Source organism: Diadema setosum, chromosome 6, assembly GCF_964275005.1.
Source record: "Diadema setosum chromosome 6, eeDiaSeto1, whole genome shotgun sequence".
In the NCBI taxonomy this organism is placed as follows: Eukaryota; Metazoa; Echinodermata; class Echinoidea; order Diadematoida; family Diadematidae; genus Diadema; species Diadema setosum.
In genome coordinates, this window is record NC_092690.1 from 30,589,248 (window position 1) to 30,606,544 (window position 17,297).

Sequence of the window (17,297 nt, forward strand, 5' to 3'; positions counted from 1 at the left end):
CGAATATATTTAAAAAGTCACATAAAAAATCTGTTTTAACAGACATTTCCCTCTGCTTTGACACCTTCTTTTGTATGATTTTCTTGATTTTAATGTCTCGTTCACCATCCTTTAATTCACATGAAATTGATAAATGAAGAAACATCGTCGGCATGCAGTTTTTTTTTTTTTTTTGTCAGTTGTTCATATTGCCCCCTGGTCGCCGCTGGATCCGAGATTTGACCCACATACTTCTTAATTCTGATTCTTGCAACATCTTATTTTCTTCTCTTTTCCCATTTTTGCAAAACGTTCGTATTTATGCGAATGCTGTTTCTAGGACAGCTAAATGCTGGAGAACTGGAGATACCAGCAAAGGATTTCACCTCCCCACCATATCATGTTTGAACAGCAGGCAATTAGTGGAATAAGAAGCAGAAGGCTATGCTGAAGTAGCTCTGCAGTTTCATGAATTTGTGCATACGCCCGCGGTACGCATCTTCCCGCAACCGTAAGCAACTCTACGCGCGGCCTGTACGCCCGACCTACGTTTATATACGCAACTCTACGCCCGCTACACGCCGAATAAGCTAGATTGATACGCGCTTCCTACGCAACCATACGTAACCCTACGCCGGGACTACGCAAATCCTGCGCGGATCATCACAATTATTTTTCATGAGTACGCAGCCGATTTCGGCGTAGTCGCTACGCAACTCTACGCAACTCTACGCAAAGCTTGGTGTGAAACCCCCTTAAGGATAACATTATGTCCTGTAATACGATTTCGCAACGTTGAAACACGTCATTTTTCAACTTATCTAGCATAAGACGATGTGGTGTCAAAGTGGTAGCCCATACACGTGTTGATTTGGCGAAGCCTGGAATGATGGATGGGAAAGTTCACTTCAATAGGGCCTACAATGTACATACACTGTGTTATATTAAGCTGAAAAAGGCTTGAGTATTAAAATAAAACGTTTCTTTTGTAGAACGCTATTTTTGGTATTTGCTGCTATGCTGTATAGCGATCCTTACTGTTATTATCGTTATTATTTTCATAACGGCTAAAAAACTAATTGATATGAAGAGTTTTACCATAAAATGAGCTAATTCAATTCTTGTTGACATATTTCTGAATAAAATTGCAAAAAAATAATAATAATGAACAAAAAAGCAGTCATTAGATCCCCTACAAATTTCATCTTAACTTCTATACAATGTTCCTTCTTATGTATGTCGCAAGTGAGGTATTACTCGAAAGGTTTAATTTTGCTCTACCTTAACATGGGCTCACTTTGAAAGGTTTAAAAATGACGCTTAGCTCATTTCGGAATAAAACTCTTCACATTACGGATATTACCTGTGAAAATTGACCAACGATAAGAAACAGTTTACATTATAACGTGGGCTCCTGAAAACTTTCCTTTAAAGTCAGTTATTGCAACTACTAATCAAAATTTATTTTTGAAATACTCTGTGTAAAACTAACACGATAACAGCTACTGTATAGATATCAGTACAACTTCACTAGATAGTACTGACGAAGACGACAGCAAGAGCACAAGAAAGGCCTATACCCTGCTCTAGGCTACAAATACATTTTGTAGTTGTTGTTGTTGTTTTTTTTTTTCAGGCTGAGTACTAGGTTTATTTCTTCCTCTCATTCTCTCTCTCTCTCTCTCTCTCTCAATTTTTATAATCATATATGAGTAAGCATGCACTGATGAGCAGAAGACTTTGTTAGTCACTTTCTTTTTGTAAAAGCTGATTCTCCAGTCATTGATTATGTCAGAGTTAAATTTCATCACATTTTGAATAGTCACTCTAAATTTATTTGTGATTTCGTCAGTCCTGGGCCCCGTTTGATATCAAAAGATATACTAGTAATACAGTGCACATTATAAACTTCTTCCTTAACACACAGGATGCCGTAGACTTATGATAGAAATCAGCTATATTATAATGAATTATAAAGCTCCATAAAACAGGACCAAAAAGTAGTTTTATTAAGTAAATTGGGGAGATACATATTAGGACCTTAAAGGATACCTAAAACTTCATAGTTCATGATGTCTTTATATTTGCATTTGCGCGATACTCTGTAAATGTAAGCGAGCTAAATTTTCACTCTTTTTCTCGACCTAAATGTGATTAGCTCGAAAAAGACTGTAAAATCAGTCTTTTTAGACGGTATGTATACCTTCTCGCCCCCACCACCGAGGGAAACTTTTCTTCCGATTTCGAGCGAAACGTGTACGAGTGATATTCCACACTTTTTGGAGCTAATAACGGGTCCCTGGGGTCTTCCACGAGCTGATTTGTACCATGAAATTCTTTTCGCTCTTTGTAAAGGAGCTGTTTGTTGTGACGCTTGTCTGATGAGAATTCTCATTTCACTCGGTCTGGAGAGTGAATCTGTGTATTTATTTTGTATTACATTTTATGACTTGTATTTTCAAATTTTTTAACAGTATGAATTGAATCATTTGTGCATTTATTTCGTATTATGTTTTATGACTTTACTTATATTTTCAATTTGTTCAACAGTATGAATTGACAAAATACTCTGTATGATGTGTTACTTTTTGTTTGATGAAAATAAAGTATAATTGGAATTGAAAATGAAGGAGGAATAATGCAAACTCCTAGACAAAACACCCATTTTCCCTAAAATTGTCTCACTGACTGAATCCGTATTGCTGATTGAAACCATTTGACAGCCCACTTCATTTAGGGTAGTGATGTACACTAAAGATTACATTCTCATGTTTCACCTCAGCTTTGATTTCATACAGGTCTACTGATGTGCCGCTACACAGATCAGTATGGAGTTTGAATTGATCAATCCCGGAAACGACTCAAATTTCCTTTCAAGCTGGGGATCTGACATTGCTGAAGAATCCTTCCCAGCAGGTAGCCCAGTCTAAGGGCCTCATCTCGCTGATTATGCCATGGATCTAGGTGAGTGTAGCCTCATAGCAAATTAAAATGATATGATTTAGTCACTAACATCACAACAAAAACAACTAAGATATTGAACCACTTTCACTTAAAGGGAACATAAACCCCAAGAGCAATGTGGATTGAGTGAAAGCAGCAACATTAGTAGAACACATCAGTGAAAGTTTGAAGAAAATCGGACAATCGATGCAAAAGTTATGAATTTTTAAAGTTTTGGTGATGAAACCGCTGGATGAGGAGACTACTAGAAGTTATGACGTATGAGTGGACAACAATACCAAGAAAACATAAAGAAAATTCTACAAAAATCCATTTTTCATGAAAATTACAATTTCCATCAACTTGATATTGACATATGTCAAGGGTAGCAATTATTCCCCCTGCTTTCTGAAAGAGGTTGGTCCATTGCTCTTTCATAACTCTAGAAAAGTGAATTTTTGTTGAATTTCCTTTATATTTTCCTTGTATTGTTGTCCACTCATACGTCATATCCTCTAGTAGTCTCCTCATCCAGCGGTTCCAACACCAAAACTTTAAAAATTCATAACTTTTGCATCGATTGTTCGATTTTCCTCAAACTTTCACTGATGTGTTCTACTAATGTTGCTGCTTTCACTCAATCCACATTGCTCTTTGGGTTTACCTTCCCTTTAATAAGAGAAAGAGGATTCTGAAAATCAGTTTCCCACCCTTACCCATATACAAGATTCTACTTGTTCTTCTCTTGCAGAATGTGACGTGAGTTGTTCAACTTCTATTTATTTTGTTGGATAAAACACATAATATGTATCTGGGTTCATGTACATGGAAAATGCACTTTAAAAAAAATTGCGCAAAAACAGAGAATAGCCCCACATGCGTTATGATTTAATTACAAGGAACACTGTACACTCACCCTGTTGCCTAACTGTCCTCTCTACTGTACTAATTATGTTCATGTGCAGATTAGTAATTTCCTCAATTGGCCATGTTAATGATCTTATGAATGCCTTTCTTTCTATCTCGCTCTCTCAAATTATTGTGCCTCCGAGATTGACTGTTGCCCATTACAATAGAATGTTTGACAGGTTTTGAAAGCATATGAATTTTATGCGAATTTTAGGAGACAAAGGAGCCTCGGTGCTGTTGACAAAACTTCTGCCAACATCCTGCATCAAGACAGGAAGGAAAGAGTAAGGAGCCAACAACTGACAGTGCTCTCTGCATCTCTTTGAAGAAAGATCTGTGAGTTCATTTTATACTATCTTCCATGTGACAGTAATACCTGTTGAATTTAACCTGTTGATTTAAGTTACAAGAAACGTATGGTTCTTAAACAATATCCAATTACTTTTACAGATGTTTTGAAGTATACTGTCTCCAAGGCACATTTATGACTTTACACCGTTAGCACATTCTATATTTTTACAATTATGTTCTAGTCACACCTTTCCATGCCTTGAAATCATGGCATCATACGTCAGAATGTAAATGCATCCTTATTTATACACATTTTTTTTTTTTTTGGTGGTGATAGAGACGATTATAATATTTAAAGTTTGTTTACAAGATATGGGAATATGTCCATTAAATTTCCCAGACTGTGTTTCAAATTTAGATTACACAAGTTAATATCATCCAACAATGTGCAATTTCTTGTGATAATCCACTGTCATACACTTAGACGAGAAAGAGAAAAAAAAATTCAGAACTCTGGAGTTGCATATTTACATGTTTCATTTGTATTGTTGTACTCTATTCTTTACTCTGGGACAGATAATGATGCAGCAGCACAAGAAGAAGACCAAGAGTTTAGGCAGCCCTTCTTGCTGTTTTTTTGCTGGTGGGCGGGAGCAACAACGGTATTTAATTTTTGTTGATGATACGACCCTTCTTGGAGAGGAAGACGTCTTTCAGGCTTTGGATCACCTGTTCACTTTCAATATGGAATTCCCAACAACATTTTTATTTCCTTCATCTATGGATCCCCGCTGATATCAAGCCACCGGTGAGAACGTGCCTCTGCTAGATCGTCCAGAAAATGGAGGTCAACAAAGGCACGTAATCATAATCATGTATGTCTTGTGACTTTGTTACTTGGATTTTCTCTTTTCCAGTTGTCTTGACAATTCACAAAATGTGTGATGACAAACATGTATTTGAATGTATCTGAATATGTATTCTGAAAGTGGTTTTCAATCTTGATCACTGAATGTTTGGGTAGATGATCTCATTGCTTTACAAAATGTACAGTTGTGATACACTTGTGCAGTATGCTGTTGTATTTTTGTACACATGAATTTTAGGATATTGCATTCTTTGAATAATGTTCACATAGATTTATATGTTATTAGCAATTTAAAATCTAACATTTCCTTCATATAACCTACGCAGACATTCAGATTTCCCTTGCAAATTCCAGCAAATTGGCAAAGTTCTTCAAGTAGGATGATATGATTGACTTATAAAGGCAAATGATTTTTGTATACAAGGGAGAAAAATAAGAGTATTCATGTACTTTTTGCCGTAGGATAATCATACAAAATAATGGTTCAATGAATTTTGACAGTTACTGGTAACTTCCTAGACAAGAACTAATGAAATTTTCTTCAATTCTGTATTTCCCACTAAGCTAAATAAAATAATGATAATAAAATGGATAAATAAAAATAAAATAAAACTGTTTAAAAAGTTAAAAAACCTGTACAATGTGTACATGAATTATTCTAATTGCTATGGTCAAAGATGACATAGCCCTATGCTTCAGTGGAGGAATGGTGGCAATTTGACGCGTCACTGTTGCTGTAAAATTAATTGTCTTGTTTGTGAATGTGCATATTATGTAATTCAGTCTTGTCTATCAGAGAGATAGTATGATCCCAAACATACACATATTTCAGCTCTTTCAAATCAGGGGTTGCATAAGGCTTTTGAAACACCCGCCAAATTTTAGTGTCTGTACACCACCACCCATGATAATTAGAGTTTTTGCTATTAAAGTATTGTATCATTGTCAGGAACAAATTTACCCATGTCTCTTCTACAGTTGTCTTTATTACTCAGCGACTCATTCATTTGTACATGCACTTGCATTCCAAGTTGGGTTTTCAATACTGCACATGTAAAGACAAATGATCTGCTTCTAAGTGTGTTCATAGATATACCCGCATCCTATTTGCATTTCAGGTTTTAATGTCATCAGATCTGATTTGTTATTCTCTTAGTTTGGAATTGCCCTCAAAGACAGAATGTTATTAAATTTGTTAAATATTGTACAATATTTCACATGTTCAATTGTCTAATATTTGGCGAAATTAGATGAAATACATGTAGTTACATATTTGTTCAAAAGGCCACTTTTGGAAATATTTTCACATTGTTTATGGATGTTTTATTTCCAGGAACTTATAGGAACTTTAAATGCTTGAAGCCACTCTGCATAATACATAATTAGCATTTGTTGTGAACAATATCCCTGACATACCTGACATACCTTACCTTCAGCCGTAAAAAAATTGTTCTTCATCAGACTCCTTTAAAAGCAGTCTAAAAACTCACTTGTTTAAAGCCTCAATTTGACTACTCATTACATGTACTTGATATTTGTATGTCCTTTATCTCCTTCACTTTCTCTTCCTTCCGCGCCTAGAGCATTCTGCAGAGTGGATTTGGCGCTATATAAATCATATCAATTATTATTATTATTATACCAACAAGTTGTCCTACAAGCATCAGACAAGCTTTAACTATATCAGTTTGTCAAGATCAAACTTTGTTAAAATGATATGCATAGAATCCTGAATATTAAAAGAACAACAACAACACTCGAAATAATGCAAACGAAATAGTACATGCAGTGTATTATTCATGTAAATGTGTTAGTGACAGAGTGATTTGCATGTACCTGTACGTTGGAATATGTATATGCATATGTGTGTGTGTGTGAATGCGTGTATGTGTGTGTGTGTGTGCATGTGTGTGTGTGTGTGTGTGTGTGCACGCTTGGACGTGTGTAAATACCAGTGCAACAAATAAAAACAAAAATACCCTGGAACTAAGACTAGCATCCCTCTTTCAAAGAGCGAAAATTCACTCTGAAAAGTGTGAGGATTTCCCCTGTAAATCAAAATGATTTCCCTACCCCTGGAACCAAGACTAGCACCCGTCGCTTGAAGAGCTAAAATTCACTCTGAAAAGAGTGAAGATTTCCACTGTAAATCAGAATCATTTCACTCGAATGAGGAGCTAAAAGTCACTCTTAAAAGATGTAGATTTCGCTCTTAAAAGATGAAATATTTTCACTCTTTGGTAGAGTGAAAATTTTTCGCTCCAAATTTCACTCCAAATGGACAGGTCCCTAATCACGCTCCATAAGGAGCGGGAAAAAGAGCTAAAATTAGCTCCGTAGCATTTACAGAGTATGAAGATAGTTGCAGCAGCAATGCGCCAAAATAGTCGATTATGATTGTGTTTTGCAAGTAAAGGGAAGCGGGGGATCAACTCTACAGAGAATTAATATTTGCACTGTATTTAAGGGTATATGCGCAATGACTAACAAAAATGCATTGCCAATAGCAGGACACATTGCAACATGACTCGTCCACTCAGCACAGCACACTCCCTTTCATGATAACACGCTTGTCCACTTACCCAGACAAAATATGAAGGCTACTGCTGTGGCAGCTATAAGTAGGTGTTCCATTTTTGTAGACTCCATATCTTAGGGGGAGATAAGAATTCCAGAGTACACAGTCATCAGCAATGCGATTTTACCAGATGGATGGTGGGAACAAGATCAGTTTGTTTGCTAAACAGCGGCCTACAGTAGCGTCACAGCTTCGTAGTCGTAAAAGGCCATTATACTCGTAACGGTATGGAGAAGGTAACATAACAAGCTATAACAAAGGTCATGATGCATGCGCACAAACTGCCGGGATGGGGATTTCCCGCCAAGAGAACTCGGTCTGTTGTTGAGAAGTGTGTTGAGCAGTCCAAATGCAAATTGAAGTGTGTCAATACACTGATTGACATTTTTGCAGCAAATGAAGTTTATAGATATGTCCCATGTTCCTTTGTATGTATGCGAGTAACAATTTTCGCTAGTTTTTCTTCAAGGTATTATACCGTATCCTTAGAAACAGATATTAAAAAAAACAAGAAATTACTTATTTCATATTATGCATGCAGAGCTACCAAGTCTCACGCATTCTGCGTGAGACTCAAGCATTTAGGTGCCGTCTCACGATCTCACGCATGGCACCCATTTTTCTCACGCATCGGGCGAAGTGTGCAACTTGGACCTATAATAAGAGCATAGCTCAAAATATTAAAGTGATAGTTGCAATTGAAGGTATATCTTCCTTTTGTATTTCAAAATAAGTAAAGATAGTCACTTAAGTACGCACCTGATCGTATCATTAAGAGCTAAAAACTGAAAAAAGCTCCCTATCGTGGGAGGCCACAGGGGAGAAAACCCCTCCCACACCCTCGCTCGCGCGCACATTCGCCAACTGAGATGCCGAGTCATGAAAATCTCACTCATATTTTTTTTTTTTTTTTGAACTTGACATCCCTGTGCATGCATGTGTATGTCAATTGTATCAGAAAACATCCTTCCATGATAAAACATTGCAATAAAGCCAAAAATATAAGGAACAACACATGCTGTCGTTTTTTTTCTGCATAAACCCCAATTTTATACGTTTTGATCAAGATACACATTAACTATTTTCACATTTTGTTTAATATAGGCCTGCTGATGAACATTTTTAGATCGGTTGTTTATATCCATCAGTCATATTTTGAAATTACATGTATTTTGAAACAATTAAGCTGAATTTTTGTTTCATCTGCATATTTTAATGGTGAATTACGTATTTGAGATAGATAGGCGAACTCGGATCCACTAACACACACACACACACACACTAGATGCACTAAGCCTAAAAAGTAATATATATAATATTATATTATATTATATATATATATATATATATATATATATATATATATATACATACATATTCGTTCACTGCAATTGTATATCGATAAGATTAACAAAATACAGTAGACCGAATGCACCTTTTCCTAGGCTAAGAACAGCTACCAGATTTTCCAGCAGTGTCTTTTGTGACTGAGTTTGTTCAAAAGGAATTTGGAACGCACCATTCCCTGAACTGAGCATAACTTGCATATATATTGTGTTTTGGTAGGACTGCGGAATATTTACGTGAGTGCGTGTCATTTGTCGTGGAGAGGGTGGGGGGGGGGTGATCATAGGCCCCATGGGAGGGCAGTCAAGTTTAGTGCTCGTGGCTGGGTTGAGGGTCATCGCCCTACGCTTTGGGTGAACGAACCTTCGGAAAGTCATGGGTTTGAATCATATTGCATATCTTTTATAATATTTTTTTTTCCTTTTAAAGCCGATAGTATGAGGGCTCTAGCCCATATCATTAACATTATTTAACATAAATTACACGACACACACATGTAAATATTTTTGTAATAATTTGGTGATATTTTTCTTCAGATTTCTTTGATCCTTTATCCCCCCAAAAAAAGAATAATCATCATCTGAACAAACATATTGATTATGTTCGATAATACCAAACATTTGTAAATCAGTGCTATTCGTACTTTACATGAGTAAGAAAAGATATTGGAATGCTCCTTCCCCTAGACGGAGCACACCTACCATTCAGGGGCGGATCCACAGAAATTCCATAAAGGGTAGCGCCCTTAGAAAATTAAAGGGGGCACGAATCCCCCCCCCCATTTTTTTTTCTTTTGGTTTTAACAAAAATGATGAGGGGGCGTTTTAGGTGGTGATAAAAATTAATATTTTGTTGCAATATGTATGGTTTGCATACAAAGTGTATAAAACTATTACGTTTAGAAGAATCTGGATAACATTAATGTAAAATAGAAAAAAAGAAAGAAAAGTAAGAGACCCTGTCGTGGACCATTGCATTCAAAGGATCCAGAAGAGCGAAATGTTACAACACTGTAAAAACATCGGTGTTAGATTTAACACCATGGGTGTTAAATCTAACACCGCTCAATCTTCAATAGAGGACCACACCCACAGGTGTAGAAAATGTATTGCGACGGTGTTAAAAAGTGTTCACCTGGCACTTCGTGGTGTTAATTTGACACTGTAGCTGGTGATATTTTTGACACTGCGCTAGAGTTAATTCATTAATGACACCGCATGGTGTTGATTTGATATTGGTGGTGTTAATTTCAATGGTATAACACCCGTCCAGCTTCAATAGGAGACCACACCAACTGGTGCTACTGTGGTGTAAATGTGTTTACACATTTTTTCAAAAATCAAGTACTTTATCGGAAAATTCTTCATCGTCTTGTTGAAGTTCAAAATTAACAAGAAGTTCAGTAACTAAGAAACTGTCAAAAAAAAAACAACAATTTTATATTTTGAAATGACACCCGGAGGTGTTAATCTAACACCATGAATGAGCAACGGAAATTTAACACCAGCTCGGTGTTTCATATTTAACACCGGACTTTTTGCAGTGAACTATTTTCTGGCGCAGGGTCCTCCAGTAGAGCAGTGGTAACACTGAAGAGGCTACCCTGGATAAAGAAGGCCTGTTTAATATTATCATTGTTGTTAGTAGATAAACAATTACTCATCCTATTAACATAAAGGATGGTGCTATACACCACAGAAGATATAGTATCGCATTAGTCTATTTATGAAATTGACATAACGGATGGTGTCAAATGCCTTTGATAAATCCACTCACGCACACACAAACTCACACAAACACACACACACACACACACACACGCACACACACACATACAAACACAGACAAACACTCAACCAGCGATGTTAGTTTGTCGCCTCATTCAAGAAGTGGACAATCCAATCAGCAGCATGTTGCTGTTGATTTTTTTTTCTCTAAAATCACCTTTGTTATATAGGGACAAACAAAAATTTGATATTTAGTAAAGTATGTACCCTTTGTGTGAAGGTTAACGTCTGCTCCTTTTTTTACTTAAGTTATGAATCTCATCTTAAAAACATTTCAAATCCTCCATAACATTTCCATAAATTCGAAACCAAGTTACTCTGTGCCCAGTCTAAGGAATCTATTCATGTTCAAATACCAGAGTCTGCATACATTGTGAATGTCTCCTTTAAAAACATACTTCAAATGCATAATTATCTAGCTTTGATTTTAAGGGTTATAAATAGGGTTTTGTGTTGTTTCTTTGTTGTTGTTGTTGTTGTTTTTTTTTGGGGGGGGGGGGTGTCGCTCTCTCTCTCTCTCCCTCTCTCTTTCTCTCTCTCCCTCTCTCTTTCTCTCTCTCTCTCTCTCTCTCTCTCTATATATATATATATATTACATATCTATATCAATCCAATGTCTTTGACATCTGATATAATAATGTATAATAATTATAACAACAGGAAGAACGAAAATGTCATGCCTTCATCAGATAAGTGCAATTTACAAAAAACAAACACACGAAAGGGTCGCGTTATAATAACGGCATTTTTTGTTCATTAGTGTGTGGTTATCATGTAGGGCCTATGTATGTCTGTCTGTCTTTGTTTGTGTGTACTTAAATATAGTGATTAGCAATGTGCCATTATGTTTATGGAAGGTGCGATAAGTTGTATGCGTTACAGGAAAAAAAAAAAAATGTTTTTCTTAAAGATGTATTTTGTAGGCCCGACGTTAGTTTTTCTTTCAAGGCTTTTATGTATCACATTTCATAAATGCATTCTACTGCGTAACTACTGCGTATGTGGCTACCCGCAGTAGATATAGCCGGTCTAAACCTCCACAGCAGCTGCCAGCAGTCCCCTGGGCCCTGTGTACTTCAGTAGTCGCTCTATGTGCTATAGGGCTCACACGGGTAAATAATTTCCCATAGAGACGTGTGTTAAAATTCAAATTTCAAAAAATTCTGTAAAATAGCTGGGAGAAATGAGGTGTTTCAGCTTCACTAACCTGGATAAGTGAGATATACCCTTTCATCCATCAAATTTCCAAGGTGGGTTCTTCGGCTCAAATTCTGTCCAAGGGTCCGCAAAGCCAGACTAAGAGTTCTTGTCACTCAAAAAAAAATCACCTATTTGCTCTGTCTTTCTCAATTTTCCAGCACTCAGCGTAGTTGTAAGCTCTTCACTACCTCTTTCCTCTTCCTTCTGAGGTACCACAGTATTTGGGTGGGTAGGCCCAACCTCCACTTTTTTTTTTTTTTTCGCAGAACGTACAAATATGTTTGTATATGAAATGCCCCTTCCTGTAATGATCACAGACATGAACACATGTCAATCTTTGCCGTTAGGTGTATCATTCCATAAAATGCGTGTCAAAATTCTTTTAACGTACATTCTGTTGAAAGAACGTGAAGCTAAAGATTAAATTTAACTGAATTGAATTGAATTTGGTTAAGGAAATCAAATTTTACATTAGTCATTAGGTGCTGCACACATGAGCAATGCACTCACACACACACACACACACACACACACACGACACGTTTAGGTCAATTACGTAAATTTGTGATGAGAAATTCATTTCAATACAATTCAATTTCAATTGCAATAGCTTATTATTTCCATCATCAAAAAAGAAAGAAAGAACAACATGATTCAAAGGGGTACAAGTCGATTTGTCTTCCATTCGTCTAATAAGGGCATTCTTTTTTTTTCAAATACAATATAAAGTATATGCACGAATGATATCATAAAAAAAGAAACAATGCACTTTGTCATGGCAAAAAGAAAGTAAATAATCATAACAATGAAAAAACATCGTTCCACTAAAAAGCCAAGCTTGCAAGACGTGGAACATTCTAACAAAACAACGACAGCACAAATTTGTTATACCCATAAAATACATTCATATCAAATTCTTCTGTATATATTTGTACATTATACTCATTGATATATGATGCTGATACTATAAACAATACTTACTATGATTTTAGAATGCAAACATATAAACTATATAACATATCATATTTATGGCACAGACACTATTAGGCCAGGTACGCCAGGAAAATTGACCAAAAAGGAAGATATACACGCGGCCACACAAAACATAACGACAACGACAACAACAACAACAATACCAACACAAAACAAAGAAATAACAGAAATGGAGAAAATGCACACACACAGCTACTTGACAACTAAGAACGAGGAAAGAGGAGCAAGGAAGAATGGAGAAGGAAAAAGAAAAGGAAAGGAATGGAAAAGGTCTGTGGACACGCTACAAAATCTCAAGGACAAGTGAAACATAACGAATTTTTTTCATTAAACGGAATTAACTGGTATGTATGGAAAACAAATATATATTTTTTTAGGTTTATACTTAAATGTAATTAACTTAACAGATTATTTTAAATCATTATCTAAGCTATTCCAAAATCTGGGTCCGGTATAAGCAAATGTATTATGAGTGTGTACAATTCTCACTAAGGGAAGATGAAATTCTTTAGATTGTCTCGTGGGATAGTTACGTACGTGGCTGTTACGGTGAAATAAAGAGTGAAATATTTTGGGTAGGTGGTTGCAGTTGTAATTCAACATAAATTGACCAAGATGAAATAAATACAACTCTTTTATTTTCATAATTTTTTGTTCATGCAATTTCTGTATTGCATGATCGAGATACATTCGTTTCAGATATCGATTTGAAACCTACAATCCAGAACTTATCCTTGATGCAAACATGAGCTATATGCACATAAAACTTTGCGTGATATAGGCCGGGTCATGCATGTACATAGACATACAGTCATTGTATATTATGCACATAATATTGTAGTACGGTCTCACGACAAAAAGATTTTACACATCTGCACGCTTGGAATGGACTTTGTCCCCTTGATGAATAGAACCACAAAGACATCTCCTGACGGATATTAGCACCGGGGAGGTAGAAAAAGAATCTTCTTACTATAGTGTTTCTCATCTTTCAGTTTCTATTTCTATACACGAAGATGTAAAACCCTGCATGTCGGAGACTAACTTGTCAATATAACAATATTATTATCATATTTTTTTTTTTCTATGTCAAAACGTTTATGTTCTATGATGTGCTGTACCTTGTCTGTTTGTTGGGCGGTAGGCTGCATAACTATACGAACAAGCTAGCGTGCGCTCCACACACACACACACACACACAAATAAACAACGAAAGAATGCCAGTAAATAAAATAAGCAAATAGGCCTACATTGTAAACATGTTCGTGTATATAACCAATTAAAGCATTATAATCATCATCATTATTGTTATTATTATTATTATTGTTATTATTATTATTATTATTATTATTATTATTATTATTATTATTATTATTATCATCATCATCATCATCATCATCATCATGTGGCTTCACAGTTCCCTTTGCACTTCCGTAGTCGCTTTATGCGCGCCCATTGTCCTGCTATATGGTTAATCGTCTCTGCAGGCTTTGAGCTTTTTGATGTATGCATTCATACAGGCTTTTTTTCCCCTTGAACTGTCTCATCTCGATCCCCTTTTTTTCTGGTTTTTTTTTCTCACTTGTTCTTTTCTTTTTTTTTTTTTTTTTTTGGTGGGGGGGGGGGGGGTTGGTTGTTTGCTCTCTCTTTCTCCATTTTCCAGCACTCTGTGTAGTTGTTAGCTCTTCACCACCTCTTTCCCCTTCCTTCTGAGGTACCACAGTATTTTTGTAGGTAGGCCCCATATACCTCCATTTCTGTTTTCCGCAGAACATAAGGACATTATAATTTAATATGTTTGTGTATATTACGCCCTTTCATGTACTGATCATACATGAACACGTTGTTATTCTTTGCCGTATGTGTAACATTCCATAAAATACGTGTCAAAATTATTTTGGGTATATATGTAATTATGTGCATTCTGTATGAGAGAAAGTGAAAATAAAGATTTTTTTTTCTGAATTGAATTGGATATGGTTACGGAAATTAAATTCTACATTAGTAGACATTAGTGCTGCATACATGAGCAATATACTCACACACACACGCACACGCACACACACACACACACACGACACTGCGTGTAGGCCAATTACTTAAATCTGTGATGAGAAATTCATTTCTGTATATTTTCATGGTCCAGATTAATTTGTTTCAGATATCAATTTGAAACCAGGGGCCCGTTGCATAAAAGTTACAACTATGGTAACTTTGCCATCCAATGGTAACTTCCATGGATTTCTTGATTTTGATTGGCTGTTGAGTATTGTTGCCATGGTAGTTACCATTGGATGGCAAAGTTACCATAATTGTAACTTTTATGCAACGGGCCCCAGTAATCCAGAACTTGTCCTCTATGCAAACATGAGCTACTACGATACACATGAAACCTGGCAAGATGTAGGCCGGGTCATACATGGATAGACACATAGCAATGTGCACATACAGTCTCACAGCAAACGGATTATACACGTTTGCACGCTTGGGATGGACTTTGTCCCCTCGATATGAATAGAACCACGAAGACATCTCGTGACGTACACCACCGGGGAGGTAGAAGAAGAGTGTTCTTAAAGGGGATGGTTAGTAACTGATCAGTGGGAATCAGTGAGAATGCTGGGAGATGTTTGTTCCAGTCATTATGGGATTCATTTAAGAGTACATTATATAATTGTTGTGTGAAAATTATTTGCTTCAGAATGGTCTCATATTTAAGTACTGTGCAGTTTAATGTTTCCAGGTTAGCATGCCTGTACAGTGACGGGGCGATCGTTAACGGGCCGTTAAACAATCGCCCCGTCACTGTACAGGCATGTCTCCTCGTATCCTGTACTCGTATTCCAAGTAATAATTCGAAAGTTGATAATATTATTTTGTTATTATGTTTTTATGTGATCAGCCCTCCATATATCATTTGATTTGAAGCAGCTGCAGACTGATTTTGGTCTATTCTCTGATGAAGCGATGAATCATCTTAGAATTCATCTTAAATTTATGTCCATGGTTACTTAAAACACGCTTGCTCTATGAGTATAACTACACAATTTGCACACGGGTGCGCATACACGTGACACCACAACTATACGTAGCCTACACATGTACACAGGTATGTATCAATCACTCAAACACACACGTGCAACACACACACTTACCCACACATAACACACACACACACACGTACACCATAACACACACACACACACACACATCACCAGAGACTCCAACCCAAAGCACCTTCTGATCTGGAGATTCTCCCGCCTGAAACCCCTAGCAAACGGGAGATTCCAAGTTGATGTGTGCGAAGCGCGAAATTCCCAGGGTTCTAGATGCTCTCTGGTGCTATCTAAGGCTTATTTTTTCAACATACGATAGAAATAAGTGAGAAATCCTTTCCAACGGGAGACAAAGAGCCAGGGCGGGAGAAATTAAATCTCAAGCGGGAGAACGGGAGATTTTGCAAAAATGGATTTTCGGCGGGAGATCTCCCGTCGAAAACGGGAGAGTTGGAGTCTCTGTATCACACACACACGCATACACACAAACAAATAAATGAATACCATGAGTACATAGAATAAGCAAAAAGGACTATACATTGAAAACATGTTCGTGTATAATATAACGAAAGCATTATCATTTTATATAACTACTACTAGTCCTACTACTACTACTACTACTACTACTACTACTACTACTACTATCATTAATATCATCGTTATTATCATCATCATCATCATTATTATATTTGTGGTTGGTTTAATCATATCTTTATTGGTAAACAAAAACAGAAAACAAAGAACATGTTCACATAGTTCACCACTATCACCAGTTCCCTGGTCCTGTTATGGCAGGTATATGACACACCTTTAATAATATATGTATAGGTAATGGCCTTCATAGTTAACAAGTTATAATGATTATGTTACAGCAAGTAATACAGTAAGTACACATACAATGGTGATTGCCAAAACTATCAGACAACAATCTGATTTTAATCATTATACATTTCACCAGTAGGCCTATATATACGTTGTACATTTCTAAGTGTTTAAAGTGTAAATCCAACTATACTAAATTAGAAGAGAGGGAGAGAGAAGAAGAGAGAGAGGGAGGGAGAGAGGCTTCAGCCTAATTGTTTAACCCTTTTAGCCCCACACTGTTCTTCACATTGTCCAAAGTTATTGGCTCTTTATATTAATTGAAATCAAGAAGAGTGCAAGCACGATCGATTTAACATGAATCAGCTTGACCCTGGCGTGCCGCATGTTTTGTTTGCGACGAAATGTTTTCAATTTGCGTGCTGTGGATGTGACTTGCTGGTAATAATGCACTAACACCAGTAGCGGTCTCTGCAGCAACGTATGACAGTGCAAGGTTTATGCAATGATCTTATCTGTAATTC

General features: G+C 36.5%; 1 long non-coding RNA gene across 1 annotated transcript; it reads left to right on the forward strand.

Annotated features, from left to right (window-relative positions):
* The first annotated feature begins 2,775 nt into the window (after nt 1–2,775).
* LOC140229840 (uncharacterized) lies at nt 2,776–4,876 on the forward strand. Its single transcript, XR_011901316.1, has 3 exons — nt 2,776–2,943; nt 4,046–4,167; nt 4,699–4,876. It is a non-coding gene; the product is annotated as an uncharacterized lncRNA (long non-coding RNA).
* The last annotated feature ends 12,421 nt before the right edge of the window (nt 4,877–17,297 follow it).